Here is a 14,597-nt window from a genome sequence, read left to right as displayed (position 1 = left end):
GTGGATGCATCGGAAATACTAAGAATTCAGTAACAAACTGTAGCGGATCATAATAAGGTACATGTTGATCAGGCTGATGTTGTTGTTCCTGTTGTGGTTCTTGTTCAGGTTCATATTGCATTTCTGGTTCTGGTTCTGGAGCTGGAGCAGGTTGTCTAGATGATGATGATGATGAACCTCCAGTATCGGCTCTCTGCAAAACACATTAAACATAAAATTTGTGCATCCAAATATGCATTAGTGTTAGCAAAATAACAACTTAAATTAACCACAATAACATGTTAAATCAAAATTAAACTTATACACATTTTCACAATTTTTTACAATTCTACACTTTTTCAAATAAGCACATATGAAAATGTAGACAAAGTTCATAAGCATTTAACTCAAATAACATGTCAAAATAGTCATTACTAATAATTAAACAAGTCTCAAATGGCAATTATATCAAATTAATCAAGTTCATGAATTTTGCACCTAACAAGTCCACTTTAATCTTCAAAAATCATGTTTAGGATCAATGTTTGGATCATTTAACTACCTAAACATGTTACACTACTCAATTTAGCAACAATTCATGACAAAAATTGGCCATAACCTGTTTATATCAAAAAGTCCCAAATTGCTCAAGAACACAAACCCTAGATTTCTAAAAATTTTAAAGTTTTTGGCTTCAAATCATGTTAATTAGCATCAATCTAGGTTATACATGCATAAAATACTAACAATTTAACACTAATTACACTAGAAATTAACAAAATTGCATTAGGTAAAATATTAGTAATTATCACAAAAACTAGAAAATTTATGAGTTTAGGGGTGTAATTTTTACCTTCTTTGAAAAGCTTCTGAACAATTCATGATTAGAGCGAAAAATTTGACGAATTACGGTGAAAATTTGGTGAAATTTGGTGAGATTTTGAGAGAATTTCTTGTATGTGTGTGTGTGTATTGTGGTGAAGAGCAGAGCAGCTCACTTCTTTTTCTATCTGGCCTGTTTTCCAGCCTCATGCGATCGCATGAGGTTGGAGTTCACTTCTCATGCGATCGCATGGGGCTCCGGGTACAGTGTTTTTGCTTTTTTTTTTTTTTTTTTTTTTTTTTTTTTTTTTATAAAAACCTTATAACTTATAAAACATATAATTAAATAAAAATAAAAATTTTGTTTCTTTTTAGGACGAGGGCGTTTCGGATCGTTGTCATAGCCCGTCCCTCGAAAAAATTTTAAAATTTGTCAATTCAAAGCGCGGTTTTAAAAGTAAAGATTTTTAGGTTTTTTAAATGTTTTTGGCATACTTTAGTTCAATAAGATTAAAAATAATGATAATAAAAGTTCTCGTCCCTTCCTTGGGTAGAGCAATTTCGATTCAACGACCTAGTCTTCAACTCACGACGAATTTTAAAAATCAAATTTTTAACTTAACGAAATAAAGTAAATTTTTGTTTTTAAATTCACACCAAACTTAAATTTAAAATGCATAAAATTAAAAATTCATATTATTATTAAAAATTCACACCAAACTTATATTATATTTTTATTTTTATATATACAAACTTATATTAAAAATATTAATTTTTTAAATATTTACAATTTTAAATATATTGATTTAAAAAGTTTACAATATTATTTTAATATTAATTTTAAAAACAAAGTAAAAATAAGAAATTAAAAATCTTTTTGGTCTTTTATCCCACTTTAATCAATCAAATATTATCAAAAATATACGCCCCTCTTTTCGGTAAAGTAATTTCGGTTTCATAACCTAGTTTAACTCATGACGAATTTTTGAAATATTTTGAGTTGATTGATTAAAGATATTTATACCTTAAGAATAAACGGTAAATTTCGCAGTGATGTAATAAATTTTTGTATGATATCAATAATTTCGGTCGCAAGACCTAATTTTATTGAATACCAATTTAATACTTTATAGCCAACAAATTAGCGTTTATTATTAAAAGGTTAAAAATAAAAATAAAAATGAAAACTGTACATACTTACCTGTGAGATAGATTTCTTAGTGATATGCTCTATCTCACTCATAAGATAGTCGGACTAATGGTTTTCCATGGCTGCATAGGCGTACCCTCGAGCATTCAACGTTTTTTCTTCTAAACATATGAACGGTCCATCTCTGCATAAAGTAACAAATTCGGTATTGGAATATGTCTGATTCGTCAAACATTTTCCTTCGTGTGACCATTTTCCGTATTTGTGACATCTTTCAAGGTGTCTAGCTCTCCTTTTTGCTGCGGATTTTGATTTTCCTTTACCAAACTGTAACTTATTATTTTCGTTCCTGGATTCTTTTCTTACTCCGTCCAATTTACCTCTGATTAATGATACTATTTCACTTGGAAGGGTGTCATTATTACGTTTAGTGATCAAAGCATGTAGCATTAGACCATGGTTTAATTCACAGGAAGTCTTCATCTCGTAAAACCTAAACAAAATAAAAATTCAGAATGGGGGGAGAAGACTAGTTCTCTAGGGTCTGCTAGGGAAAGACCATTCGGATTCCATTCTTGAGAACTACACGAAAACAGAACATCTAACTCTAACAGAAATACATATTACCCTAAAAAGATTCGAACCTCCCCACACTTAGTTAGATGTGGTGTTAAAATTGTGATTAACGTTATTTTCAATTGGATTATCAACAATTTGTATATCTCTGACTTTTTCTTCAATCCATTTGTTGATTTCCTCCGTAGCTTTCACAAATTCAACTAACATTGCCTTTTCTTTTGGCGATAAATTGGATATTAATCGGTTACATAACTTAAAATTTCCCTTAATCTTAGCATCGTGAATCCGTTTATAAAGTTTCTTCGTTGAACTGTTAAAAATGGGTTCATCTAATTTCGTATCATCAACGGGGTTCTTTGTGATTGGATCATCATTAAGTGTTTCTTCATCTTCCCCACACTTATGCATTTTTATTGGTTTAACAGTTTTGGTTGGTGGAGATCTAAACTTTCGGTTCACAAAGGTGATCGATGTATCACCATCCCTAAGTGTCATTCTACCTTCTCTTACTTCAATGAATGCCTCGGTGGTTGCTAAAAATGGGCGACCTAAAATTAGAGGAATATCAAGGTTTTCCTCCATATTAATCACTATAAAGTTTGCAACAAAGGTCAAACTTCCCACGTTAACAAGTAAATTATTTGCTATTCCAACCGGGTGTTTAATGGTTAGGTCAAATGATTGAACACCTATTTTGGTTGGTTTTAATTTACCCATACCTAATCTTTTGTATAAGGAAAGAGGCATAATATTTGCACTTGCTCCTAAATCTGCGAGTCCATTATATACAGCACCATCATTAAGCAAGCAAGAAATGATAAATTCACCCGAGTCTCCTGCTTTAGTAAGTCGAGTTGGTTTGTAAACCTTTTTCGGGTGTTCTTTTCTTGGTTCTTTCACTTCTATTTGAACTTCTTGTTCACATTTTTCTTCGTTTCTTGGAATGGGAGGTTTGTATAAGAATTCTTCTTCATCACTCAACTTTGAATCCTCCCTATTTTCCAATTTTGATTTTTCATATGTTGTTGATAACATATTTATGTTTTCATTTTTAGGGTTTTCTTGGGTGGTGAAATTATGATTGACTTCATTGTCAACTTCCATCGGACCATGTATGTAATGTTTAACTCTGTGACCATTAACTTTAAATTCAATTCCATTTGAATTTATTAACTCTACTGTTCCATATGGAAAAACTCTTTTGACTATGAATGGTCCAGACCATCTTGATTTCAATTTTCCAGGAAATAGCTTGAATCGTGAATTGAAAAGAAGAACTCTGTCTCCTTCTTTAAATTCTTTTGAACTTCTGATTCTTTTATCATGCCATTTCTTCGTTCTTTTCTTATAGATTAAGGAATTTTCATATGCTTCATGTCTTAATTCTTCTAATTCGTTTAATTGACTTAACCGTAGACGTTCGGCTTCATGTAAATCAAGATTACATGTCTTCAAAGCCCAAAATGCTTTGTGTTCAATTTCTACTGGAAGATGACATGCTTTTTCGTAAACGAGTTTAAAAGGTGTGGTTCCAATTGGAGTTTTGTAGGCTGTTCTAAAAGGCCAGAGTGCATCCTCCAATTTAATGGACCATTCCTTCGGATTTGATCCTACGGTTTTCTCTAGAATACGTTTTAAAGCTCGGTTTGTATTTTCAACTTGTCCACTTGTTTGTGGATGATAAGCGGTGGAGATTTTATAAGTTACTCCATATCTTTTAAGAACTTTCTCAAGTTGATTGTTACAAAAATGAGTACCCCGATCACTTATTAAAGCTTTCGGTGTTCCAAACCTTGCAAAAAGACGTTTTAAAAAATTGACTACAACTCGTGCATCGTTAGTTGGGAGAGCTTGTGCTTCCGCCCATTTAGATACATAATCAATGGCTACGAGAATGTAGAGATTATTATGAGATTTTGGAAATGGACCCATAAAGTCAATACCCCAAATGTCAAATACTTCACATACTTGAATGACATTTTTGTGGCATTTCATTACGTTGACTTATTTTTCCGGCCCTTTGACAAGCATCACAGGATTTGCAAAGAAGGTGTGCGTCTTTGAAAATTGTAGGCCAATAGAATCCAGCATCATAAACTTTTCTTGCTGTGAGTTGTGGCCCATAATGCCCTCCTGTTGGTCCTGTGTGACAATGATTTAGGATTTGACTAGCTTCATCTCTGAATACACATCGGCGTATTATTCCATCGGGACAACTTTTAAACAAATGTGGATCTTCCCAGAAATAGTGTTTTATATCACTAAAGAATTTCTTTCGTTTTTGGTACGATAATCCTTTTTGAAGGAATCCACATACTAAATAGTTTGCATAGTCTGCAAACCATGGAATTTCATTATAATCTTTCTTCAATAGATATTCATCAGGAAAGTTGTCTTGTATGGCCGATTCATTTAGAACTTCTAATTCAGGATTTTCAAGACGAGAAAGATGATCAGCTGCGAGATTTTCTGCTCCCTTTTTGTCTCGGATTTCAATATCGAACTCTTGTAAGAGTAAGATCCAACGGATTAATCGTGGTTTGTCATCTTGTTTCGAAAATAGGTATCTAAGAGCAGAATGGTCGGTATAGACCACCGTTTTTGCTAGAACGAGATATGAACGAAATTTGTCAAAAGCAAAGACAATGGCAAGGAGTTCTTTTTCAGTAGTTGTGTAATTCGTTTGTGCTCCTTGTAACGTCTTACTAGCATAATATATAGTATGAAATCGTTTTTCAATCCTTTGTCCTAAAACGGCTCCCATTGCAAAATCACTTGCATCGCACATAAGTTCTAATGGTAGATTCCAATTTGGAGTTATCATGATCGGCGCATTAGTGAGTTGTTCTTTAAGTATATTAAAAGATTTGATGCATTCATCTGAAAAGATGAATGGAGCATCCTTTTCTAGGAGTTTATTCATAGGAGTGGCAATTTTAGAAAAATCTTTTATGAAACGTCGGTAAAAACCGGCATGCCCTAGAAGACTCCTAACTCCTCTAACATTGGTGGGATGTGGAAATTTAGCAATTACATCTAATTTAGCTCTATCCACTTCAATTCCTTCCTTTGAAACTTTATGACCAAGAACGATGCCTTATTTAACCATGAAATGGCATTTCTCCTAATTAAGTACTAGATTTGATTGTTCGCATCTAATAAGCTTTCGTTCAAGATTAATAAGACATGTTTTAAAAGTATCACCGAAGACTGAAAAGTCATCTATGAAAACTTCCATGCATTCTTCTATCATGTCATGAAAAATTGCCATCATGCACCTTTGAAAGGTTGCAGGGGCGTTGCAAAATCCAAATGGCATGCGTTTGTAAGCAAAAGTACCATACGGGCACGTGAATGTGGTTTTCTCTTGGTCCTCGGGTGCTATTGGAATTTGAAAATATCCGGAAAAACCATCAAGAAAACAATAGTAACTATTTTCGGCTAATCTTTCCAACATTTGAACAATGAAAGGTAAGGGAAAGTGATCTTTTCTGGTGGCGTCATTTAATTTTCTATAATCAATACAAACACGCCATCCTATTACAGTCCTAGTAGGAATAAGCTCATTTTTCTCATTTGTGATGACAGTCAAGCCACCCTTCTTAGGCACGCATTGAACTGGGCTTACCCATGGACTATCAGAGATTGGATAAATTAAACCTGCATCAAGTAGTTTAATAATTTCTTTCTTAACAACATCTTGTATATTAGGATTTAGTCTTCGTTGGCGTTGCACATACGTTTTATGACCTTCTTCCACAAGGATTTTATGTGTGCAATACGAAGGACTTATTCCTTTAATATCATGAATCTTCCATGCAATGGCTGGTTTATGAGCTTTCAACACAGAAATAAGTTGAGATTTTTCATTTTCAGTAAGAGAAGACGATATTATTACAGGTAATTCAGATTCACCATGTAAATAAGCATATTCCAAATGGTTTGGAAGTGGCTTTAACTCTAATGTCGGTGGTTCTTCTATCGATGATTTGTATTGATATCTGTCTTCTTCTTTTAGCATTTGAATTTCTTCTGTTATTGGTTCATATCCATTAGCCATAAGTGTAGCTAACATTTCAGTTTCATCAATTAGTTCAGTTCCTTCTCCTAAAGAACATTCTCCCGTTCCTTGTAATTCTGGAAATTCTTCTAACAATTCTGCATGTGATTCTATAGTTTGAATATAAAAGCATGTATCATCTGCAGATTGTGGTTGTTGCATAGCTCTATCAACTGAAAAGGTAACACTCTCGTCCTTTATACTTAGGGTCAGTTTCTTACCAAACAATTCTATTATTACTTTAGCCGTGTTTAAGAATGGTCTTCCTAATATGAGAGGTACTCGAGAATCTTCTTCCATGTCCAAAATAACAAAATCTACTGGAAATACTAAAGTACCAACTTTAACTAGCATGTTCTCCATTATCCCTCTAGGATATTTTACTGATCGATCAGCTAGTTGTATGCTTATTCGTGTTGGTTTCAATTCTTCAAGGTCTAGTTTAGCGTATAATGAATACGGCATTAAATTTATACTAGCACCTAAGTCTGCCAATGCTTCTATTGAACTAAGACTACCCAGAAAATATGGAATTGTGAAACTTCCTGGATCTGATAATTTTTCTGGTATCTTATTCAACAGCACTGCAGAACAATTAGCATTCATAGTAACAACCGAGAGTTCTTCCATTTTCTTTCTATTTGTGATCAAATCTTTCAAGAATTTAGCATATCTAGGCATTCCTGAAATCACATCAATGAAAGGAAGATTTACATTTATCTGTTTAAACATATCCAAGAATTTGGATTGTGTGACAACCCGGAAATTTCCAACCAAATTTAAACTTTATCTTTATATTATTCCGACACGATAAGCAAAGTTTGTTAAGTTAAATCTCAAGAATTTTAAATTGTGTTCATACATTCATTATAACCTCGACCAAATTCCGACGATTCACGAACCGTTATATATAAATAAATATGTATATATATATTATAACTTGAGAATATTAATAAAGTATTAAACGTATAATACTTTACATGAACGTATTTGTTTCAATATGTTTATCGATGGAATTAGAAGATAATATCAAATGATTGATTTATCAGATACATTATGATATGATTACGGGTCTATGTTATGAGGTCCACTGTGATTTAAGAAATCTATTCTTTTTGACAACATTCGGAAAATGGTAAAGTGATTTATAAGTAAGAACGTGAAGTGTAAATAACTTAGATGTTGGATATCAACAAGTTATGTAACTCGACATTTTTCATTAAGATGATTTCATACGTTTATTTAACCTTTGAACTTTATCCCATGCTTCACCAACAAACTGTAATTTAAAAACTTGAAACCTATTATGAATATATATGATTCTACTTTTCTAAAACATTTTATGATATAACGATTTCCATTATTTTAACCTTTAAACAAAATGATTCTTAAAAATATATTTGGTTTTGGAAAACAAAATTATTATATTTATTTGATTTAGTTTCAAACGTACAAAAACGTTTTCAGTTTAAAAAGAACTTTATTATTAAAACGTATATAACTTTTATAAATATCTAGAACCACTTTTGACAACTCATTACTTAACCAGTATGATAAAGATAACGATATTTATATTTTATTTTATTAAATATATATAACGATTTAAATTAATATTATATATATTTATACGCGTATTATACGTACATAGTTTTATACTTTTACTATACTTAAACTTTACCTTTACTTTATTTTTACTTTACTTTAACTTTAATAATTCACTTTAATAATTCATACTTTAATAATTCATACTTTAATAATTCACTTTAATAATTCATACTTTAATAATTCACTTTAATAATTCATACTTTAATAATTTACTTTAATAATTCATACTTTAATAATTCACTTTAATAATTCATACTTTAATAATTCACTTTAATAATTTAAAAATCTATTATAAATAGAATTTAATAGGTTTCATTATTTTATAAGAAACTTGAAAATATTTTTCTCTAAACTCTCTCAATCGATTTACATATATATATTTACTCCGTATTATTTCAAGATATTATTAGTATACATAAAATATTACGTCAGAGTGCTGTCCTAGTGATTTCGAAATTGTTTTTCGAGTGGGATTGGATTAAGGAAATTATGGGTTATAGCTATAGAGGTGATTGGGTATGGTTCATGGGTATGCTCGTGAGATCAATATAGTGTTTATCATCTCCGTTGCGTCTACGTACCTTTCCTGCAATATTGAATCTCAATATTGATACGTGAGTACTCATAATTTAAGTTTTACATACTAATAGTGTATCCCTGACTAGTGCTCGAGTATATAGGATTATGCATGTTTGTACTTTTGATATTGCCTTTAGTTAGGTTATGTTGAATCCTGAATTAGTTATATATGCAACTGAGATAAGGTATAAGATATGAATGTCGTTGGAAACCTAGCGAAAAATTAAGAACTTTTCATTTAGATATAGAATGATTTCGATGAACGGATTTGAAGTTATAGTCCATCGAATTTTTGTATTATTATTAAAAATGATTATTATTATCGTCGTTATTATCGTCGTTCTAGTTTTATCTTATTATTATTATTATTATCTTTATCAATAAAAGGATTTATCATTAAAAATTGTTATTTTTTTTATTATTACTATCGTTATTATCGTGAACGTTATAATTAGTATTATTATTATTATCTAATTATTATTATTATTATTATTATTATTATTATTATTATTATTATTATTATTGGTATTATTATTATTATTATTATTATTATCATTATTAATATATATATCATTATTTAAAAATGGTTATTGTTATTGTTATTATTATTATTACTATATTATCATTAAGAAAATTATTAGTATTATCGTTAATAATGTTATAGTAACTATCATTATTAATATTAGTGTAATTAAAACAAATATTTGTAACACCTAATTATTTTGATTACTATTATTATCATTATTACGAACACGATATAAAAGACGATTAAAAGCTATTAAACGAAACGATTAGGAAATAATGGGTAAGAGTATCATGATGAAATTAAAATATTATAAGATATTGATTTAGATAAAATTATCGTTATTATTATTTTTATCATTACTATTACTATTAAAATTATCGTTAGTATTAAAACTATCGTTTTAACAAAAATTATCATTTTAATAGAAATGTCATTGTTACTATAAAATATCATTATTATTATTATTATTATTTTAAATAGAATTATTATTTTAAAGATAATATTAAAAATTATCGTAAATATTAAAGTTATCATAATTAGAATTATCGTTTTATCATAATGTCATCTTAGTAATTATAAATATTGATATTTTTATAATAATAATTATTATTACAAAATAATACAAATTTTACTTACTATTATTATAGATATTATTTTATCAAATAAATATTTGATACAAACATATTTTACTACATGTAATAACTTACTTTAATAATACCTATCAGATTATCTTTATAATATTAAATGAACCCTATAAATTTTATTACTTAATATATATAAAAGTATATTTTATTATATAAATATAATATAAAATTTTATTTATTAATAAATAAATTATATTATTTACTCTAATAAATCTTTTAAAAATATTTAAAAATATAAAACGACGATATTTAAACTATATATTAATCATGTATAGATTTTTGGAAATTATTTTGAGTCAAATTTACTTTTGTTGACTTTTGCATATTAGTCTCAAGCATTAGGATTGTGGTACACTATGACTTGACCTAATTTGTTAGAAAAATATTGACCAACACATAAATATATATAATTAATTTAGGTTCGTGAATCCGAGGCCAACCTTGCACGTGTTCAATGACGTTATATGTATTTTTACTACGAAATACAGTATGGTGAGTTTCATTTACCTTTTTACCCTTTATATTTTTGGGACTGAGAATACATGCGCTTTTATAAATGTTTGACGAAATAGACACAAGTAATTGAAACTACATTCTATGGTTGAATTATCGAAATCGAATATGCCCCTTTTTATTAAAGTCTGGTAATATGAGAATTAGGGAACATACACCCTAATTGACGCGAATCCTAAAGATAGATCTATTGAGCCTAACAAACCCCATCCAAAGTACCGGATGCTTTAGTACTTCGAAATTATATCATGTCCGAAGGAGGATCCCGGAATGATAGGGGATATTCTTATATGTATCTAGTTAATGTCGGTTACCAGGTGTTCACCATTTGAATGATTATTTTTTGTCTCTATGCATGGGACGTATATTTATGAGAACTGGAAATGAAATTCTTGTGGTCTATTAAAATGATGGAAATAAATGATTATGATAAACTAATGAACTCACCAACCTTTTGGTTGACACTTTAAAGCATGTTTATTCTCAGGTGTTAAAGAAATTTTCCGCTGTGCATTTGCTCATTTTAAAGATATTACTTTGAGTCTTTCATAGCATATTTCAAAGAACGTTGCATTCGAGTCATTGAGTTCATCAAAGATTATTATTAAATCAATTTATAGTTGGATAGTGGATATTATGAAATGGTATGCATGCCTGTCAATTTTTGATGTAAAGAAAGATTGTCTTTTATAAACGAATGCAATGTTTGTAAAATGTATCATATAGAGGTCAAATACCTCGCAATGTAATCAACTATTGTGAATCATTTATAATGTATATGAACGGGTCCTTTAAGTTGGTATCAGAGCGGTGGTCTTAGCGAACCAGTTCTGCATTAGTGTGTCTAACTGATAAGTCGTTAGGATGTATTAGTAAGTCTGGACTTCGACCGTGTCTGCATGTCAAAAGTTTTGCTTATCATTTCTAGTCGGAAATCATCTGCTTATCATCCATAGGAAATTACCTGCTTATCATTATTAGTCTAGACACATCTTGCTACATTAATTGCATGAGTAGTGTATAGACAAAATTCATATCTTAGCGTATCTGCTAAATCATATCTTATCGTATCTGTTACTTAAACTTTGCCTGACATATCCCGCAAATTCCTCCGTAATCTATGAAATCTTTTGATCTCTATATATAGATATCCTATGTAAATAGAATACCACCCGATAGTCGAAAAATCATTGTATATCGAAAATCCTTTATCCAATCGTACGAAATGGAATTTGTCATCAGTTCAAGTCACTCGGATTCCGAAATGGAATCTCACTCAAGCTCCGAAAGCAGTGTGACCGAAATGGATCAACCAATCAGTCATCACCTATTCTGGATGAATTGGGGATGGGTTCGTAGCCTCCTCAATCATTGGAAACAAGAAGAAGGCGATCCTTTCCCTCCACCACATTGCCCTCTTGGCGAAGAACCTGAAGCACTTACCGGCGAACCTGTTCGAGACACCATTTTCTCTCTCGTTTCCAGGGTATCTCATCATGATTATATACTACATCAAATTCTAGATTTTATTTATCCGCTCGTTCCGACCGACAATCATCCTGGAATAATAGAAGAAGTCAACGAACTTCGCGCTCGGGTAGTGGCTTTGGAGAATATGGTGCAGAGATTACAAACACCAGCAGCAGCACCAGCAGCAGCACCAGCAGCATAACCAGTACCACCATCATCAATGCCAATAGTTCCATTACCACCTCCAACCACAACCGCGTTGTAAACCTCAACTTCACAATCTGTCCCACGAGCATCAACGTCATACGCACCATAGATACCATGGAGTCCAACAACAATAACTGATGAAGTATTAATTCATAACTTCATTGGAGAAACATTCCGCAGCGATTATATAATCTCTAAAGTCTTAGGGATTATCTAATCTAGCCCTAACCATAAATCAGTTAAGCGAACCAAAATGATAAAAGGAAGATTAGAAACCCTGACAAAAATGGTGTGTGATTAACAAGTTAAAATTGTTTTACCAACAGCATCAACAGTACCGTCAACGTCACCAGCATCGTCAGTACAGTCAACATCAGAATCAACAACACCTATAACATCACAAACTTCGTCAGTTTAAGAATCACTGTGGACATCATTACGAATCAATAACGTGTATATTGTATCAACAAGTTATGAAGAATTAACTCATTCCCTCTGAAGAAATTATATATATAATATATATATATATATATATATATATATATATATATATATATATATATATATATATATATATATATATATATATATATTTTGAAATAAAAAATAAATCTTTCCGTGCTAAGCTATTGTGTGTGAATTTTAACTACTCGGTTAATTCATATTACAAATATGCAATAATGTACGTCCCTCACCCGCAACTTAACCATCGTTAACTACAATCTCTGTCTCAATTCAACAAGTTCCAATTCCTAATACATCAAGTATATATTTGATTTTACACTTCATCATTGATGTAACCGAAACTTTTCAGATAACATCATTCGTACTTTGCGAAGTTCACAAGAATTTAACGAAAACCAACATCACATCTCAACAAATAATGAAGTATTGATTCATAATTTCAATATTATTGAAGAAATACTTAACATAAGGTTTAGCCTTAACTGTGTTATCTTCATTAACCTTTTCAACTACCGGTTCTTTTTCCTTATCTTGCTCAGGTTGTGGTTCTTGTGGAGTAGGAATAGCTTCATCAGAAATTACAGGTATTTCAGGTGGTTTAAGTGTAATACCACTTCTTGTGGTAATGGCTTTAGCTGTTTCATTTCGGGGGTTAGCATTTGTATCACTTGGTAGACTTCCCGATTTTCTTTCACCTATCAACCTTGCTATGTTACTTACTTCTTGTTCCAGATTTTGAATAGAAGCTTGTTGATTTCTAAATGCTTGAGCATTTTGTTCATTCATTTGTTTCTGAGATGTGAAAAACTGAGTTTGAGAATCAACTAGCTTCGACATCATGTCTTCTAAATTTGGCTTTTTATCATCGGTTTGTGGTGGTTTGTTTTAAAAATTAGGTCTTTGCTGATTGTAAGTATTATTGGATACTTGTTGATTGCTAGGACCTTGTTGGTTGTTGTATGCAACATTTCGGTTATAATTCTGGTTTTGATTGTAGATCGGTCTTGGCGGTTGATAATTACTCTGATAATTATTTCCAGGCCTTTGGTTTATGTATGAAACATTCTCTCTTTGTTCCATTGTTAGTTCAATACTGAGACAATCTTTTATCAAATGTGGTCCTCCACACTGCTCACAACTAATTCGTATTGAGTAGATATCTTTAGTCATCTTTTCCATTCGTCTCTCGACAGCATCTATCTTTGCGAAAATGGAATCCAAGTCATGGCTAGAATCGGCTCTAGCTGCTTTAGATGATCTAACAATATCTTTTTCTTGGTGCCACTCATGTGAGTGGGAAGCAGTGTTATCAATAATTTTGTAAGCATCAGTTGATGTTTTCTTCATAATGGAACCACCAGCTGCTATGACTATGTCTTTCCTTGTAGTGATGTCGCATCCTTGGTAGAATATTTGTACTATTTGACAAGTGTCTAAACCATGTTGCGGACATCCTCTCAATAACTTTCCAAATCTTGTCCATGCTTCATATAAAGTTTCATTTGACTTTTGTGTGAACGTAACAATTTCTCCTTGAAGTCTCACGGCTTTAGATGCCGGAAAGAATTGTTTAAGAAATTTTTCAACTAAAACGTCCCATGTATCAATCGCCCCTTCAGGTAACGATTTCAACCAATCTTTGGCTTCTCCCTTTAAAGTCCAGGGAAATAACATGAGATATATCTGTTCATCCTCCACTTCTCTTATTTTAAATAGTGTGCAGATCCTATTAAAGGTACGAAGATGTTCATTTGGATCTTCCTTCAGCGCACCACTAAATTGGCATTGATTAGTTACCATGTGTAGAATTTGTCCCTTGATTTCATAATCTGGCGCATTAATGTCAGGTTGAGTAATTGCGTGACCTTGGCCAGTGCGTTTAGCTCTCATTCGGTCTTCCATACTTAGAGGTTCCAGATTCTCCATAATTAAATTTGTTGAATCTGAATCACTATAGGATTCTGATTTAATGGTTCGTTCCTCGACAATCTCCGTTTG

General features: G+C 31.2%; 1 non-coding gene across 1 annotated transcript; it reads left to right on the top strand.

Annotated features, from left to right (window-relative positions):
• The first annotated feature begins 14,034 nt into the window (after nt 1–14,034).
• LOC139886957 (small nucleolar RNA R71) lies at nt 14,035–14,141 on the top strand. Its single transcript, XR_011772813.1, has one exon. It is a non-coding gene; the product is annotated as a small nucleolar RNA R71 (small nucleolar RNA).
• Nucleotides 14,142–14,597: the final 456 nt, after the last annotated feature.

This window comes from Rutidosis leptorrhynchoides, chromosome 1 (genome assembly GCF_046630445.1).
Source record: "Rutidosis leptorrhynchoides isolate AG116_Rl617_1_P2 chromosome 1, CSIRO_AGI_Rlap_v1, whole genome shotgun sequence".
Classification (NCBI taxonomy): domain Eukaryota; kingdom Viridiplantae; phylum Streptophyta; class Magnoliopsida; order Asterales; family Asteraceae; genus Rutidosis; species Rutidosis leptorrhynchoides.
The sequence above is the reverse complement of the archived record's forward strand: the minus strand, read 5'-3'. Positions and strand labels throughout refer to the sequence as shown.